This window comes from Lynx rufus, unplaced genomic scaffold, assembly GCF_022079265.1.
Source record: "Lynx rufus isolate CCGP_SWC_20201006 ecotype Redwood Valley unplaced genomic scaffold, mLynRuf1.p SCAF_3, whole genome shotgun sequence".
Classification (NCBI taxonomy): Eukaryota; Metazoa; Chordata; class Mammalia; order Carnivora; family Felidae; genus Lynx; species Lynx rufus.
The window spans coordinates 1,196,855-1,214,541 of NW_025814845.1; the positions used below are offsets into that span (position 1 = coordinate 1,196,855).

The 17,687-nt window shown below is 47.1% G+C and overlaps 1 protein-coding gene and 1 long non-coding RNA gene across 3 annotated transcripts in view; one reads left to right on the plus strand and one right to left on the minus strand.

The window, feature by feature from the left end:
- KIAA0232 (KIAA0232 ortholog) overlaps positions 1-17,687 on the minus strand; it is a 99,889-nt gene that overhangs the window by 72,206 nt on the left and 9,996 nt on the right. Inside the window, exon 1 of one of the 2 annotated variants that reach the window (XM_047090843.1) lies at positions 13,651-14,794. The exons of the other annotated variant lie outside the window; for it this stretch is intronic. The gene's annotated coding sequence lies outside the window, so the exon portion shown is untranslated. Of the gene's footprint in view, positions 1-13,650; positions 14,795-17,687 lie in introns of those variants that run through there. 2 annotated transcript variants of the gene reach the window in all.
- Positions 5,346-7,584, plus strand: LOC124520171 (uncharacterized). The gene is made up of 2 exons (XR_006964272.1): positions 5,346-5,582; positions 7,198-7,584. It is a non-coding gene; the product is annotated as an uncharacterized LOC124520171 (long non-coding RNA).

Below are 17,687 nucleotides of genomic sequence, written 5' to 3' on the forward strand. Positions count from 1 at the left end.
TCACAAACCGAGAGCACGACCTGAGCAGAAGTCGGACATTTAACCCACTGAGCCACCCAGGCACCCCTATTATGAGCACTTTAAAACATGGTTTCAAACCAACCATAGAGGTTTGTTGTCATTAAGAGATTTCACCCTTCTTTAGCCAAGTTCAAGGATTCGAGAAGTGGGTGAGAAAAAAAGTAAGTATACAAATGCAAAATGAAGCAAAGCACACTGACCTCCCAAGATCTCACCAAACTGGTTAAAACCTTCCCTTGCATTCTCACCTCTAACAGAACTCTTCCTCGAACTTGTTCAATAGCTGATTCTATAGGGCTTTTATTTATTTTTAACATTTATTTATTTTGAGAGAGAGCGAGCACGAGTCGGGAAGGGGGAGAGAGAGGGAGAGAGAGAATCCCAAGAAGCCTCCGCACTGTCAGCACAGAGTCCAACACCAACGCTGGGCTTGATCCCAAGAATCGTGAGATCATGACCCGAGCTGAAATCAAGCAAGCGTTGGACGCTTAACCGACAGAGCCACCCAGGCACCCCATATAATTTTTAAATAATGGGCCAGATCCCTAGACTCACTGGCGATGATGGTCTTTTTTTCATTCCTGATGGTTCCGACTGCAGAGAACCACAGAAAAAGAGCCCAGGCTGGTAGGTGTGCTACCACCAGACGCCCTGGCAGTTGTCTGTGCAACACCTCTGAGTGAATCCTGGTAGTGAGGGATCTGAGACAGAAACGGTACAAGATGGCTCTTCCTGCACCATAATAGCAGGTCTGAATGTTCTTGGAGCCAGAGAGTGTCCGTGCTCCTTCTTTTGAACCTCAAACTGCCAGGTACAGAAGACTGGGCCAGAACTAAGCTTCCTCTCCCTAAGCAGCAAGCCTTCAGTAGAGGCGTGAAGGCCGGACCAAAAGAGAGTCTATTTCCAGTTCTGAACGGAAAGGAGACTCCTAGGTATGCTGGCTCATGATTTTTGTTAAATTAAAACTCATTTTGGGTAGGATCTATCATCACATGGTCAAAACGATGGGAGGGACCTGACAAGCGGAGGCAAAACCCGTGAACGTCCACCTGGCAAGTTCAAGAACACAGCTGGCAAACACCCCAATTTCAAACTGTCTATTCATCTTTACACTCCTTCCAAATGTGAAATTTAGCCAGTATGAAGTTAAATTCCATTCAATCTAACTAAAATCTCCAAAAGAGTTTTGAAGAAAAAGTATCACTGTTCATACTCAAAAGGTTTTTGTTTTGCTTCATTTTTCAACATTTGATTCTCCAGAGGTTCACAGAGAAGAAAAGACCCTTGGACCATCTCGAGTGTCTGTCTCCCAAGCAAGACTGACCCAAGTCATCCTAAAGACCGGGCTGCATTTGGTGGTAATTTATAAGGTCTCACAATAATATACTTATTTTAGAATATCTTTTTTCTTTTTTACATCAAATTTTAAATGGTTTCCACCAAGGACTCAAAATATACATATAGCTACAATTAAATGAAGTTTCTACCACTTATGGCTTTAAATTTTTTTAATTTTTATTTTTTAGAAAGAGAGTACGAGTGGTGGGGGAGAGGGGCAGAAGGAGAGGGGAAGGGAGGGAGAGACAGAGAGAGAATGAATCCCCAAGCAGGCACAGCTGGGATCATGACCTGAACCAGAACAGAGAGTAGGACACTTGACTAACAGCCCCCGGGCGCCCCTCTTGTTCAGTTCTTGAAGGCAGCATGGACAGGTGGAGAGCACACAGCCCAGCAGCCACCACTCGGAGCTTTCTGTAGTCACTCTCACCTCCGCTACTTACTAGCCGGTTTTGTGCCTGTAACTTCCTGGGGTCTGTTTCCTCACCTGTAAAACCGTAATACACACCTGCCCTCCCAGCAGCTCAGAACCTCACGACGCTGCTCAGCGAGCAAATGAGACCGACATCTATGTATTCTGTGGCCTTTGCATGTCCTACAGTGTCATACAAACGGCAGGTATTGTTACCAACCACCCCCTCGAGTTGTTAGATTTACACCTACAGGCGCCTTCACTAATCGGATTCCATGAAGAATGGTATTTGTGGAAAATTTATTTCACTTTTAGGACAAAAAATACTCGATTTCCTTACTATCCTTAAGACAATAAAGCATGAGGGGTGCCTGGGTGGCTCAGTCCGTTAAGCGTCCGACTTCGGCTCAGGTCACGATCTCACAGTTCATGGGTTCGAGACCCGCGTCAGGCTCTGTGCCGACAGCTCAGAGCCTGGAGCCTGTTTTGACGGCTCAGAGCCTGGAGCCTGCTTCGGATTCTGTGTCTCCCTCTCTGTCTGCTCCTTCCCCACTCGCACTCTCTCTCACTCTGTCTCAAAAATAAATAAACATTTTTTAAAAATTTAAAAAACAATAAACTATGAAATCTCCGTCACTTACAAGAAACTAGCTTCTAGTCACTTCGAAGCCTTCCCTCTTGTTAACCAGTAGCTTAGTTCTCTGCTACAAATTCAAAGAACTCAGAGTGGCAGAGCGCAGAGGATGACCCCAGAAATACAACGGCTCCTTTGCGGTCCAGCTCTCTACGTGTTTTGAGGCACACACCGCAGGGCAGTCTCCGCAGAGAAGGCCCACCAGCCCCCAAAAGGACCGACCCACAGGAGCTCTGCTGCCCAGTGTAAAATTTCTAGCCCTTTTAGAGTCTGAAGTATTAAAAATGGCCCTAGTGGTGAATGAAAATCTTCCCCCAAAGACTGGGGCAACTCTGTGCAGGCTTGGGGATCGATCAAAGCCTCCGGGCCTAACATTACTCTGGGCCCAGAAGTCAACGTGCTGACTTGGGGGCGGGGAACCTCTTTCAAGTCCCGCTCACTCCGGTGACACCTCCAGGAGTCCCTATGCCACCATGGGTCCTCAGGGCCCTGGGGCCTGTGATGTTTATGATTAGATCTGGGACCAGAGTAACAGACTGAATTTTAAAAATAAAAGCATTTAATTCTTTAACTATCTAGTCCATAGGTTTTCAGTCATATAATTAGTCCCAAATGATCTGTCCACTGAGAAAAAAGGAAAATGGGCCTACTACTTAAGTGATTACATAAATACTTCTTCAATAATTAAGACATGGGAAGGCCACAAATTTCAAATGAGTAATTCAATAACGAGGGTTTTTTTGTGGTGGGACGAAGGGTCATTTTGAAGATTTTTTTGCCAAAATCTCTCCCCTTACGTAACAATGCTCCATGAAATACAATGCTGTCTTTCTGTAGTCTTTTTATGATACCACACACATTCCTAGAAGTAATTCAAATTACAGCCCCATTAGTGTGCCTTGCGAGTCCTCCGGGGCACGGGGGCAGTGTTTCCTACAAGCTCTAAGAAACAGACAGTCTATGGTTTAGTTTCTGTAGAGCTCAAGCAGAGCAGACAAGTGACCAGCTGAATTTAATTATTAAACTGTTTCCGGGGCAACTGGGTGGCTCAGTTGGTTAAGCATCCAACTTCCGCTCAGGTCACGCTCTCGGTTGGTTAGTGAGAGCCCCACATGGGGTTCTGTGCGGACAGCTGGGAGCCTGGAGCCTGCTTCAGATTCTGTGTCTCCCTCCCTCTGCCCCTCCCCTGCTTACGCTCTGGCTCTGTCTCTCTCTCTCTCTCTCTCTCAAAAATAAATAATAAACATTAAAAAACATCTTTTTAATAAAGTAAATAAAAAATAAAGTGTTTCCCTTCTTTTTTTGTAATAAAGTGCATATAGTTTTAGATTTGCCGAAAACACATAAAAATTATTTCAAAAGCACCATCTCTGGGGCGTCTGGGTGGCTCAGCGGGTTTAGCGTCCGACTTCGGCTTAGGTCATGACCTCAAGGTTTGTAGGTTCGAGCCCCGCATCGGGCTCTGTGGTGGTGACAGCTCAGAGCCTGGAGCCTGCTTCAGATTCTGTGTCTCCCTCTCTCTCTCTCTCTCTCTCTCTCTCTCTGCCCCTCTCCCACTCACACTCATGCTTGCTCGCTCTCAAAACTAGATATTTTTTAAAAAAAACTTTTAAAGCATCATCTCTGATATGGTACATACCTACCACGTGTGGAATGTTCTCGATTCGCCTGCATTGCAGCACAACTAATCATAAAGAGCACCAGCCAACAGTTCTGACTCATGCTTCCGGGGCAGTGGGAAGTGCAGATCTTTTGGAGGGAAATCTGTTCAACCAAAAGACTCACTCTTTTTATTTACTCTCCAAAACTTCTGCTTTTCTGCTCAAGTGGATCACACTTTCGAAAGCTACTTTCGTTACAAAAGTTTGTTAAAGTTCTTACGAAACATGCAAAGAGAGGGACACCCACCCACAATTTCTCCATCAAAATATAACTCACTGTTCGTATTTTCATGTGGTTATCATCAGTGTTTTCTCCCTCTGTAAAGAACTTAAAATGTTTTATGATTTTAACATGTTAAATAATAATATAGACTTCTGTATTCTGCATTTTTCACCCAACATTACATCTTCTCGGTGCTGTTCTAGGGTCCAATATGGCAGCCACCAGTCAAATGTGGCTATTTATATTTTAATTTAAATTCAGCCACGCCAGGGGCACCTGGGTGGCTCAGTGGGTTGAGTGTCCACCTCTTGATTTCGGCTCAGGTCATGATCTCATGGTCAGGAGACAGCACGCTGTGTCAGGCTCCACGCTGAGTATGGAGCCTGCTTAAGATTTGCTCTCTCCCTCTCCCCTCTCCCCTACCTGTACATGCACGTGCATGCTCTCTCAAAAAAAAAAAAAAAAAAAATCAGCCACACTAGCCACATTTCAAGAGCTCAAAAGCCACAGGTAGCTAGTGGCTAGTGGCTACTGTGCATACATAGGACATTTCTATCACTGCAGAAGTTCTACTGAACAATACTGGCTTGATTCTCTCCAGCAAATGAATTATGTTGGACTAAACACAAAGTCATTGGCTCTTTTCAACAGAATCCACGTACTCTCCCTATGTACCTGCGGACTGGACAAGACGGTCCTCCTCATACCCAGAAGACAGAATGCTAAGCACAGCCATTCCGAGACAGCACAATGTGCCAGAGGCACTGTTGAAGGAAAACAGAAAACTTCTGCCTTTGTGTTTGATAGGTCTCAAGTTTCACCAGGTCAAATGTCATTGCAAGTAGAAGGTCATCATGGAAAGTTGGATGACAACGTCAAACTGTATAAAGAACAGCAAGAACCATGAAGCTCTCAAAGCAGAAAGAAAGCGGAGAACAACCAAGAAGGAGGCCAAGGTTCAAAATTCGGGAAGAAAGGTTATTGAGTCAAAACAGGATGGATTACGCTGCAGAAACAAACAACCCCCAAATCACAGGAGCCTCACACAAGCTTCAGGTCCTGCTCCTGCCCCATGGCCATCCAGACTGGCCGGGACGCTCGGCATGATCACGGCACAACTACTCTGGGGGACCTGAGATGACGGTACGGCCAACCCTGAACCCTGCTGGTCCCGGAGCCAGGGAAAAAGAACACCTGTGCCAAAGGATGTCCCAGCACTTTGGAAACTCCCTCCTGCAAGTGAGCCCTCCACTGCATCGGTCAGAGCAAGTCTCATGACCTCGCCCACGCAAGGTGGGTGGGGGGCGGGAGCACGCCCAGGGAGGAGGGGAACAGCAGTCGGTCGTGGGTGTCAACGGCCCTAAAGACTGCTTCCAGGGGCAAAATGTGGGCCTCTTGATAGGCAACAGCTCTAAAGTCTGTTGAAACCAGCCTTCTGGTAAGGTGAGGTGGCCTCCTGGAGGCAGATGAACTAAAACACTGCAGAAGAAAAAGTAACCCCCACAAAAGGGACTAACATGCTCAGGGAGGTTTCAGAAGACAAGTCCGCTGCTGAAACACCAACGCCTACGTGGCAATGGGGCCAATTCCTGCCCCCTCCCCTCTCAGAAGCTGTCCCTAATTACTTAAGGCCACACCGCTCTCTTGCCGGTGACACTCGGGGCACTCACTGTCCTCCCCGCTCTCTGGCTTTCAAAGACGAGCAGCCATGCTCTTCTCCCACTGCTTCCAGCATGTGATTCCGTCACGAGCAAGGCTGAAGGTTCTTCAAGACCAAACCTGCGACACGGTCCACATGCTAATTGGCAGAATGCTTAGGCCTTGGCAGGTGGGCAAAACTGTACCAAACCAAACAACTGCCAAATCCAAACGGGTGAAGGAATTCTGAAAGACAGCCTGGGAAATCAAACAACATTCGTACCACTAGCCTGTGGGGGGAGACAGGAGCTCCAGGCAAGTTCTCGGCCCCTAGGCGGAAACGCCTCTAACCCAGGAGCCCCACGGAACGCTCTCCCACCACCCACACTTGTCCTGGAGGCTTCTTGTGTGTCTGGTGCTGCACGTGCTGTCAGTGATACAAAATCAACGCCTTCCCGGTTTCCTCCCTCCGTACTTACCACCCTAGGTCGGTTGGCTCTGGTCTTCATCCTTGGGTTATCAGCCTGTACTTCTTCCCAGGGAAACACCCTGCCTCCCGCTTTCCCTCTGATCCAGTCCGGTACTTTACAATTTATGCCTTCATGCTAACGACATATTTTAAAAAAATTTTTTTTTCAACGTTTATTTATTTTTTGGGACAGAGAGAGACAGAGCATGAACGGGGGACGGGCAGAGAGAGAGGGAGACACAGAATCGGAAACAGGCTCCAGGCTCTGAGCCATCAGCCCAGAGCCCGACGCGGGGCTCGAACTCCCGGACCGCGAGATCGTGACCTGGCTGAAGTCGGACGCTTAACCGACTGCGCCACCCAGGCGCCCCTAACGACATATTTTTGACTAGTCTTCCTCACTACGCACTTCACAGCAAATCTGACAAAGTGCTCAGTATTCAAGGGTCTAAATTACCCGAAACTGTCTTTGCCTAATTCTTAATTCCTAATTCCTCAAACTGGGTGTCAAATACAATTTTCACACACACACACAAAAGCCTTTAAGGGGAAGGGGAAAGGATATAAAAAACATAAATAGAAGAAAACAGAACAAAGAAAGTAGATGTTTAAACTGCCAAGACTCTGACTTTCAGATTCTATTCTACTACTTTTCACCACGATCCTGAACACCCGCCTGGCAGATCAGAGCGCACACGCATGTATAACGAGGCAGTCATGTGCACATACATAATCCTTGCCTGTTACTTTCTGGTATCGGTGCATCGATTTGGAACACAAGATATTGCTCATTTTCTTTAGCAGGTAGATGCCTCCAGAGCGAATCTACGGCCAGAGAAGGAAACGCATAGAAAATCTACAGTCTCAACTGGAACTCTGACAAGTGAAGAAACGACAGGCTGAAAGCTGATCACACAAAACCGTTTAGCTTCTGTACCCAAAAACTATCGTCGATACCATGAGACCTGAGCCTCTTCCCCATCTACAAATGTGTCAAGTGCCAAGAAATAAACTAGCTTTCTTTTGAAGATAAGATAATCCATAAAACTAGCATGGGACCTGGGTGCTTTCTACGCAAAGAAGAACTGCATAAAGATTAAATTCCATTTTTACCAGCCAGGTTATCAGAAACGAACTCATTAATGTATATTCTCTCCACTGACAATTAAAATGAATTCTTTTCATGAATACAGGATTGTTCTTATAGACAAGACTTATTTGACAGAAACAGGAACTAGCAAATGTCTTACTAAATTGCAGACAAGGAACAGACCTGGTTGATCTCTGATGTAGGAAACAAAGGCAAAAGGAAAAAAAATAAATTTCCTTACAGCTTTACGGCCCATTGACAAAGAGTGGCCTTCCTTGAGGAGCTCAAATACCTCAATGGTGACAACACTTTGCCAAGGGCAAAAGGCAATCTTAGCTTAACATTCTCCCAACCTCCAGGATCCTGTAAGTCTGCTTTAATATATAAAAGTTCCTCTGGAAACTTCCTTTATCTCCACCCCCCCCCTCAAAAAAAATGTTAGCAATCATCCTCCAAGCCTATGGCCCACCGATACACATCTGAAGGGTCTCATGACTAAGGTTTTTCTGGAAAGTAATAAATATTTCTTAACAGCAGCTAGCCCCCTCAAGGTCCTGGAGACCTTGCTTCCAAATTCCTTAGAGACTTACGTTGTTCCCCCTACCTCTAACCCCTACCCCACCCCCACTCCCGCCCAACTTAAAAGTATATAATCAGTCATCCATCACAACCCCAGCGCAGCTCTTTCTGCCCATAGGTCCTGTCGCCATACTTTAATAAAACCACCCATTTGCAAGGAAGACGTCTCAAGAATTCTTTCTTGGCCGTCGGCTCTGAACCCCAACATTTCCACATCAATCTCCCTGTTGAAAAGATAAGAAAAGGATGGGGTGGCTCAGTGGGTTAAGCGTTCAACTTTGGCTCTGCTCATGATCTCATGTGGGTTCAAGCCCCGCGTCGGGCTCTGTGCTGACAGCTCAGAGTATGGAGCCTGCTTCGCATTCTGTGTCTCCCTCTCTCTCTGCTCTTCCCACACTTGCTCTTTCAAAAATAAACATTATGGGGCGCCTGGGTGGCTCAGTCGGTTAAGCTCTAACTTCAGCTCAGGTCATGATCTCGCGGTCTGTGGGTTTGACCCCCGCATTGGGCTCTGTGCTGACAAGCTCGGAGCCTGGAGCCTGTTTCAGATTCTGTGTCTCCCTCTTTCTCTGACCCTCCCCTGTTCATGCTCTCTCTCTGTCTCAAAAATAAATAAACGTTAAAAAAAATAAAATAAAAATTAAAAAAATAAACATTAAAAAATAATATTTTTTTTTAATAAAAAAGGAGACAAACTAGATAATGAGAATAAACAGGTGAAAGCACTCGTTCTACAGAGAATCAGAAGTACCTGACAGACTTTCACTAAAGCAAAAACAAATGGGAACGAGATCACGTGTGTAATGAGACTAAATTAAAGAGAAGAGTTTTCAGTGCAACCTGGATAAATTCTCCCCTGCTGGTGTGCCATTGTCAAATGCCAACAGAACTCAAAGTCCAGATCAGCCTCTGAGTTCTGAGTTTTAACTCGCCTAACCAGAGGGAGATAAACTGCTTATGCAAAGTAACATTGTTTTCTTTCTAACTTTTACTCCGGGGCAGTTATCTGATGATTCATACTCAAATGCTAACATTTCTGGCTTGAAAAGCTGGCCTGATCTTCCCCGATTGAAATCCCTTTGCAGGTTATCACATTACAATAACCAGTGAGGGGTTTATAATTCACCTGGATCTATCAGACATCAGAATTCGTTAGCAGCGCTACAAAATGGCAGTTTTTATGCCTTCAAAAAAGTCCATGTTGAAGACTTAACAGAAATGCCATTTTTCCCTAGAAGGGGAAAACTTCCCATCAGGCAGCTGACAGAATGAAATGCCAAGCAGAAAGCCACGTGGGTCAGGGGAGGCGGTAAACGTGTGCACAGACACCTGAAAGGCAGTCCTCCTGCGAAGGGCAGAGCAGCTACCAGACAAAATCCAAGCATCAAAACAAAGCTCATCATTAGGAAATCCTAAACGCTTTCGGAAAAATTGTTGGAAAGCAATGAAACTAATTTTTAGAAGTGTAAAACCTCCCATAAGGAGAAACTAAACTGACCTCCGTCTAGGAAATCAAAAATTTCAAAAACACTAAGCAGGTTTATTTAGAAAAAAAAAAAATGTGAACAAGCAGAGTTTTAGAATTTTTAAAATGCAAAAGGCTCTAACATGATGAAAACCACTTAGTCAAGGATAAAACATTTTACCACATAAAATACCACACATCATGGCGTATTAAAGTGTATGTCAAAGTGATACCTTTGCTTGTCAAATGTCTGTGCATAAAAATGCTACAGCTTTCAACTACTGGCCTCAAAATTACAAAGTGATCAGTCTTCTGAGTTTCGATAGGTGGGGGGAAAATGGCCTGAAATTCCGCAGCTGACTGGTAAGACAGTGGGTCAATTTTTTTTAATTACTTTAGAAAGCTGTAAGTAATACATATTACAGTTCTCCAAAATGAAATTAGGTAATGAGCAATACTGTGGTAAGAGTTTGGTATCTGTCAGTAAGAGATACCCAATTCAGTATAAAAATTTTGTGTGGATTATCTGATTCATATCCTACTAGTTAGAAATTGTGAAGGATCAGAATAAAATTCTCCATTTGATTTTGCAAAAAGATACACATCTGAGAACTCAGAATAGGTTCGAAGCACATGTATTTTTCACCCATTGAATCACATGCTTCAAAGATTACATCAAGTCTGTAGCTGTGACTCGTAGGATAACTTACAGCCCCTAGGAAGCTATTGAAATGAACAGTATCATCATTTAAAGTATAACCCGCTACTGTTTCCCCAAAGTGTGTATTCTGGGTGACATAAAATTTTATTATTTTTGCTGTGGAAATTCTTCCTTTTGCAGAAACTAGGGAAGCTCCAGGGCTGAAACAAAAGTAGGCTTGTTTATTTTAGGACATCTTAGAACTTTTAATATGGTAATGTGCATCTGGAACCTCCAGAAAGGAGACACAGTAGATAGCATTTTCCATACTTATTTAATTATAGACCTCTTTTGTGTTCCTCAGAACACACTTTGGGAAATATGACCTTCTAAGCAGAAAGAATTAACATATTCCCTAACGGCCAAGTCATAAGTTAGACACAGATCATCTTAGGGTCCTTATATCCTAAATTTCCTAGAGTTGACGAGTTAAACTGAAGATACCATTTAGGAATAAGATCATTAAGTATTTCTTTCTCCTTTACTTTCCTTTAAATAATCTGCAAAAATTATAGTTCTACATAGTAAATCAATCAGTACTCCTTTTTACATGGTATCCGAAGCTTACAGATTTCCCCCCTTTCCCCTGGGCACGCCTCGATCCTCAGTCGGGATTACATATACTGAGGGAGGGTGGATGCCTGCATCAATGCATACCAATTATCCGCCAACGCCTATTACAGGCACAGCAGCAAAGCCGGCACCTGAGTGTCAAGGAGGTGTTGACAGCCATTGAAATGATCCTGGGTTTATTTCCATTGACAAAACCACCAAGCTGCTCTTTAGTGGATCAAACAGGTATCTGACAACAGGATGCTAATGGCAGGGCCACCACCAGGAGTGAACTCAACTGGCCAGTGGCTCTCCAACACAGGAAGGCAGAGTGTGGTGCTCAGAGGGCATCCTCCAGGGCCCCCCGGTGGAGGGTCAAGACAATGGAGATGTACCCATACTTAAACATCTGCTGGGGTCAAGCACAGCTGCTAACAAATTTAGAAACGCTACCAATCTGGGGGCACCTGGGTGGCTCAGTCGGTCAAGGGCGTGACTCTTGATTTCGGCTCAGGTCCCGATCTCATGGTTCTTGAGATGGAGCCCCGCATCGGGCTCTGCGTTGAGAGCGTGGAGCCTGCTTGGGATTCTTTCTCTCCCTCTCTCTGCCCCTGCTCCTCCCCTTCCCCTGCTCACGTTCTCACTCTTTCTCTCTCTCAAAATAAATAAATTAACTTAACAAAAGAAAAGAAAAGCTACTGATTTTAAGTGTACTTTGAGGCATCCCTGAATCTGGGAAACATGCTGAGAAGCCCCACTACTCTTAGAGGCCAAGTACAGTGGCATTAATATGACTGTTGATCTATAGAATTCTCCCTACATCAATGACATCTGTCAAGACCCAAAATATAAATAAAGACCAGGCAATATTAACAATGCAATATTCTCGAAAATATACTTAATATACCCAGCGACCTGCACAGGTCCCAACCTGCCTGTGGTCTGGGGTTGCTATCCGCCTCAAGCAGCAAAGTAGAGAAGACAGCACCTATGACCACAAAGTCCAGACTTGAGGGTTACCTCCAGGACTCATCACTATTCACCCAGCCCGCGCTTCAGGGCACTCACAGAAGTGGATTCCTTAACAATAAAATAATAATAATACAGTTTCAAAAAATAAAATAAAATACCCAGCAAAGTAGGACACAAAGGTGACAGAGTTTGGATTGGAATTTACACTAATTAAAACCCTTCTCAAAAAACAGACTGAAATGATGATCTGTAGAGCTCTATATGGGTCAAAACTCTTTAAAATTTCACTGATATACTCAAGTCATTAATATTATTACAAAGGGAAATGTAAATACAAAAAGTAGCAGAAATACACCCTCACATATACCCCAGGAACATACGCTCACAGCTGAGAAAAGCATATACACAAAACCAGTCAAGTATCCAAACACTGAACATAAAAGTCAACTTTCAAATGACTCCCGTTAAACATGAAGTTGGTTAGGGCGGGCTGGCTCATTCAGTTCAGCGTCCGACTTCGGCTCAGGTCATGACCTCGCGGTTTCTGAGTCAAGCCCCACAGCACAGAGCCCGCTTTGGATCCTCTGTCCCCCTCTCTCTCTGCCCCTCCCCTGCCTGCAATCTCTCAAAAGAATAAGTAAACATTTAAAAATAAATATGAAGTTGGTAATGCTTTTCTTACAGATTCTGGTCAAGTTCTCGCTCGTGAAGTATTTCATTTGGGGGTTAGCAGTAAGTATTCCAGTCAAGTGAATATGAAATTAGACAACTCTGGAAAAAAGGGATTGTAATCTCTAGAAATGTGTAATAAATTAGAGAAATCTTCTCCAGATGCATCTTCCAGGTGTTATCTAACCAAGGAACCAGAGCTACTGGAGCGATTTTGGCCCTGAGGTGTGTTGGAGATCCTGGAACATTCATGTTTCAACCCCTCACTGACAAGGTCAAAGGTCTGTGTAATTTATGCAGAAGTCACTACCGACAAATCAATCCTCCTACCCTGACCTCTCAGCCTCACATTCCAACCCTCCACAGGACATTTGTTTGAACGTGAGCTGGCTGGCCTCGTCCTGTGGGAGAACTGCACACGTATGCACTCACGTTCAACTGCCATCTTTTCTCCGATGTTGCCATTCCTTCCCGAAATAATCTCACACCAATGAATTTCAATCTTCCGTGCTCTCTCCATCACCAACCTCCTACACCTCCTCGCTGCGTACTTGAGTCACCACTGTGTAACCTATCATGTTACAGCAAAACCCCCTTCGTGCCCTTATGTCTTTGGGGGGGACAAAGACGAAGCATTCAGGCTGGATTCAGCTTCCGCAACAGAGTCGACACCACCCGGGCCTCCCACAAGGCTAACTAGCGCCCCAACGTGAAGGTGCTGGGAAAGAGGCAGGGGGCCTAAAACTCAAAGGAAGGGCTGACTAAAACAGAAGGACCCACCCCCCACCCAAGGGTGTGAGATCTTTACTACGAGAGCAATGGAGAACAGGACTTAAGAGGGGAGAGTGTCGCTGTGGTGGCGGACTTTATAGGTCAGAGCTTACTCAGACCCGCCGAATCAGAATTTGCATTTTACCCAGTTCCCCAGGGGACAAATGCACGGTTTTTCTTAAGTAACCTCTAGGCCCAATGTGGGGCTTGAACTCGTGACCCGGAGATCAAGAGCTGCATGCTCTACAGACTGAGCCCGTCAGCCGCCCCCAAATGTACTTCACAGTTTGAGAACACCTGCCCTTGGACACCTTTCCCTACCTCAAGGTGAGAAAGATGCCCGTCTGTATTTTCTTCTAAAAGTACTCCAGGTGTTCTTCTCATGTTGTGGCAACCTGAATTACTGCTCCCAACTAGCCCTTCCCTTCCACGTCCCGTTACACAGCAAGGCCCTACCGTCGCCGTGGGAAGGACTGGCAGTGCCTCCCCGGACGTGGGCCGAGTACACGCCCTGCGCTGCTCCCCGTGACCCCGGTGTGACACACACCACGTCCAGGCGGCTTCAAACGTGATGGAGTAATTAGGCTCGGCCTCTTCTGGTATCACAGGAAGAACATGTCCCAAACGCGACAGCCTCAGCCCGGGTCTCAGAATGACAAGACCGTGGCGACCGACTCGCAGCCGCCAACGTGTGACGTGAGCCAGGGAGGACCGTCTGGTGCTTCAGCCACTGAGAACTCAGGGGTTCTGTCACCACAGTACAGCCTTGTAAAACCTAATGAAACGTCCAAGTCCTTGCTCCATCTCCCAGTTACCACACCTAGGACCAGGCAGGCAGGCACCCGACTGCATGTTTTTCTGTACGGAAAGGGCCAGCGTCTCTGCAGGATCAGCCCTCCACCCCGTGGGTGCGGGCACTTCCTTCCCGCAGCAAAGTCCCCCAGAACCGCACGTCTGCCTGGGGCCCTCTGCTGTGCTGCACACACTCATCCCCAGGCGACACCACGCGCTCTTAACTGCTAGACTCTCGCGTGAGGTACCGGGAGTCTTCCTCACGAGGGTCCTCCCTATGCATGGCCCTTGGCTCTGTCTTACAATTTTAGGATCGGCCACCACCTTCGGTGAGAAACCCCGCCGGGGTTTTCACTGGAAACGCACTGAACATACACATCAACTTGAAAACAGACCCACAGCATTTACACTACTGAGGTTCCTTCCTAGTTATGAACGAGGACCATCTCTCCATTTCTTGAGGTGTCTTCCCAGATCTCTCAAGTGAGTTTTCAGGTTCCACACACAGATTTATTCCTAGAGCCTAGGCCACAGGCTCTCCTAGGTTCTGTACGAAGGAGAAGTTTTGTGTTTCTAGCGGTGCAGTCCTTAGGCAGGTCAATGCCGCTCTCTGGTTGTGGGGCCGCCCTCACCTGGGCGGGGCAGGGAAGAGAAGTGTCCTCTGTCCGGAACCTGATGATACAGGAAGTGTTTCCACACTTCCTCATTAAAACCAATGTTCTCTGTAGGTTTTCTGCAGACACCCTTTACTGGTTAAGAACATTTCCGTCCACTGGCAGTCTGCGAGGATGGCTCTCGCTCCGTCACCTAGGTCTGGAATTAGTGAAGAAAGGGACTTCCTTCCTTACGACATACACGTGGTTTTCTCCCAGCGACAGCAGAAGCACCTTGCTTACGGGCTCTCTACCACCCGAGCGTTCGACACGCTCGTTCGTTGCATCCCAACGACCCATGAGGTAGACACCGTCATTATTCCCTTTGAACAGATGACGAAACGGGAACTTAGAACAGAAACTTAGTTTCTCCAAACATCAAGAAAGAGGAAGAGTCGGGATCCGGAAGCAAGCGAAGCTAACTCCAGAGCCAGGCTCCTGGTCACGACACACCCTCTGGCGACAACTCACAGCCACCCAAAGGGCGCTTCTGGCCCCGAAGGGGAGGCGCGCAGCAGCAACGGTCCGCGTCCAACTCTGGCTTTCCAGCAGTTACACTCTGCTCTGACCAGTCCAGTTGGACCACAGATGCCTTCAGAAGTCCTGCAAATCATCAAAGCAGGACAAATCCAAAGAGGGGAAAAAGGAAGGTAGGATTAAGTGAATCAAGAATTTTAAATTCACATGAAATAGGTTCCAAAATTTTGAGAATGAGCTACTGTTCTAAGTACCTTTACGCCACTGGTAATTTTTCGAAAATATGTATAGCTAAAGAAAACCCAGAAGTCTCAATCACACCAAGAAAATCGCAGGTTAGCATAGACACCACGTGAAATGACATTAAGTTTAAGGAAATCGGTATGTTTCATCGGGGGTGGGGGAAGCTTACTGCACACACTAACTGCTTATGCACCTGCCACACACACGTCATACGTGTAGTGGGCGGGAGCAGGGATGGTGGCTGAGGGGAGTCACAGAGAATGGGGAACAGGCTTACCCTACATTTCTTCAGAAAGACAACCGACAAGTAACATCAAATCAATCAAGTTTTCTAAGAAAACGACCGTCCAGCTATGGCAGACACGGACGTCCCACCCAGACACCCCCAGTGAAGCATGAGCTGCAGGCCACCGCACACCCCCAGTGCTGTGTGCGGGCGCCTCTTGACGGACAGCCCCAGCCACAGGGCGCTGCCCCTTGCCCGAGAGTGGTCTACATCCGACAACTGATGAGACTGTGCAGGTCTGGTCATTTGGTTCGTTCTGGGGCAACTCTCAAGGGCTATTCTAGCTGCCAGCCTCCCCACGGGGTTGGCCAAGGCTGGGCCGGGCCTACAAGGCAGCCCAGTGTCTCCTTCCTTTCTACAGGCACGGACCCCGTGGGTTCTTCTTAATCAACATCGCACGCTGAACCGCCTACAGCTGCTTCGCAGAGAACCCACTTCCCAAAGAACCGACTCCTCCATCAGATTCAAGTGACCCTTAACTGTATTCGAGTATCAGAAACCACCACCATTTGGTGCGTATGCAAGACACGGTGGGCGTGACGAGGCATCTGGGGGGCAGTGGTGGCACGTTCTCTAGTAACTTTAAAGCTAAGAGAATGTGATTTCAGCACGTGCACAAAATAATCATCCTCAACGTCCCACGTCATCATTTGCTCTGCAGATCAACCGGAATCCACGTTTCTACGTTCCGTGTTTAGGAACGTGGATATGCTCACCAAAGTCCTAGGTACCACAGTCCCTTCAATTAGTAACTCCTTTCCACTCTCCTACGACCAGCGTTCAATCTACCTCTGTTCGGCCCCTAACCCAGTAACCGTGTCCTTCCAGGATGAGGGAAATGTGGACAGAGACCCGCGGAGAAGGCCACACGCACAGAGAGGCAGAAACCGCAGCGAGGGGCAGACAAGCCAAGGAACCAGAAGCTGAGAGAGAGGCACAGAACAGGTCCTTCCTGAGAACCTCCAGAAGGAAGCAACCCTCCCACACCATCTTTTCAGGCTGGCAGCTTCTACAGCTCAGCAGGGAGGAAGGATCACTCTGTTGCTGCAAGTGCCCAGTAGCCCCGGGGAAGTCCTGCGGCACTCCCTACCTTACGCGGGATCGGAAGGGCATTTCTGCTGCTGCAAATTCCACCTCCTGAAAAGCACACGGCATGGGACAGTGAGGAGAAAGGACCTGGCAGGCGTCAGAGTCAGGAGCACGCCGACTTTGCGCTCAGAGACATCCTCTGATCTGGTGCTGTTCAAACATTTCTCAAAGAAGCAAAACCCAACACTGCGCCTGAAAGCGGTTCCAGGGGGCACAGGCGAGGAGCAGGGGAGCTGCCCCAGCTGCGTCTCCCCACCCCGCCTCCAGAATTCTCTTACTCATTTGTTCATTCAAAAAACATGGGAACTCCTGCTCTGTGCCAGACATGCTTTCACAGCAGGAAAAAACACCAAGCGAAACCAAACCTCTGCATTTTCCAGAGGAAGATGCCTAAACGTATTCAGGGTCCCACGGCGGGTCCACAGCAGAGCCGCACTGCACGTGCAGCGGGGAAGCTGGTGCTGCTTCCGTCCCACCGCTGCTCCTCCTCCGTCCTGCAGGCTTGCTGTCATACAACTTTGAAGGATCAAAGCAAAGCCTTCCTACTTTGCGTTCAGTGTATCCTTCTTAATCAAAGCTTTCGGTTTGGCCACTGCTGTTCACCATTCCCAAAGACCTAGAGACGTTCTGAGAAGCTGACAGACCTGAACCCTGGGCCGGAAGGAAAGTGAGACCAGCGCTCACCCCACTTTAGCCAGTGGCAGACTGCAGGGTGCTACCCGATCCTTCCCCAGGTCCTCTGCTGCCTGCCCCGGCAAGGCCCAAGAGGGTCCACCCGGGGCAGTTTCAGTCTCCGGGCCACCGCTAGGGGAAAAACAGTTATAAACGCTGCTCTGAAACGTGCACTTATGTTTTTGGAAATGGGAGAACGAACTGCAGGGGGAAAAGTGTAACGTGTAAGGGAAGAAATCTTTGCCTGATATCAGGCAATCCAGGCACACAAACACAGCCAA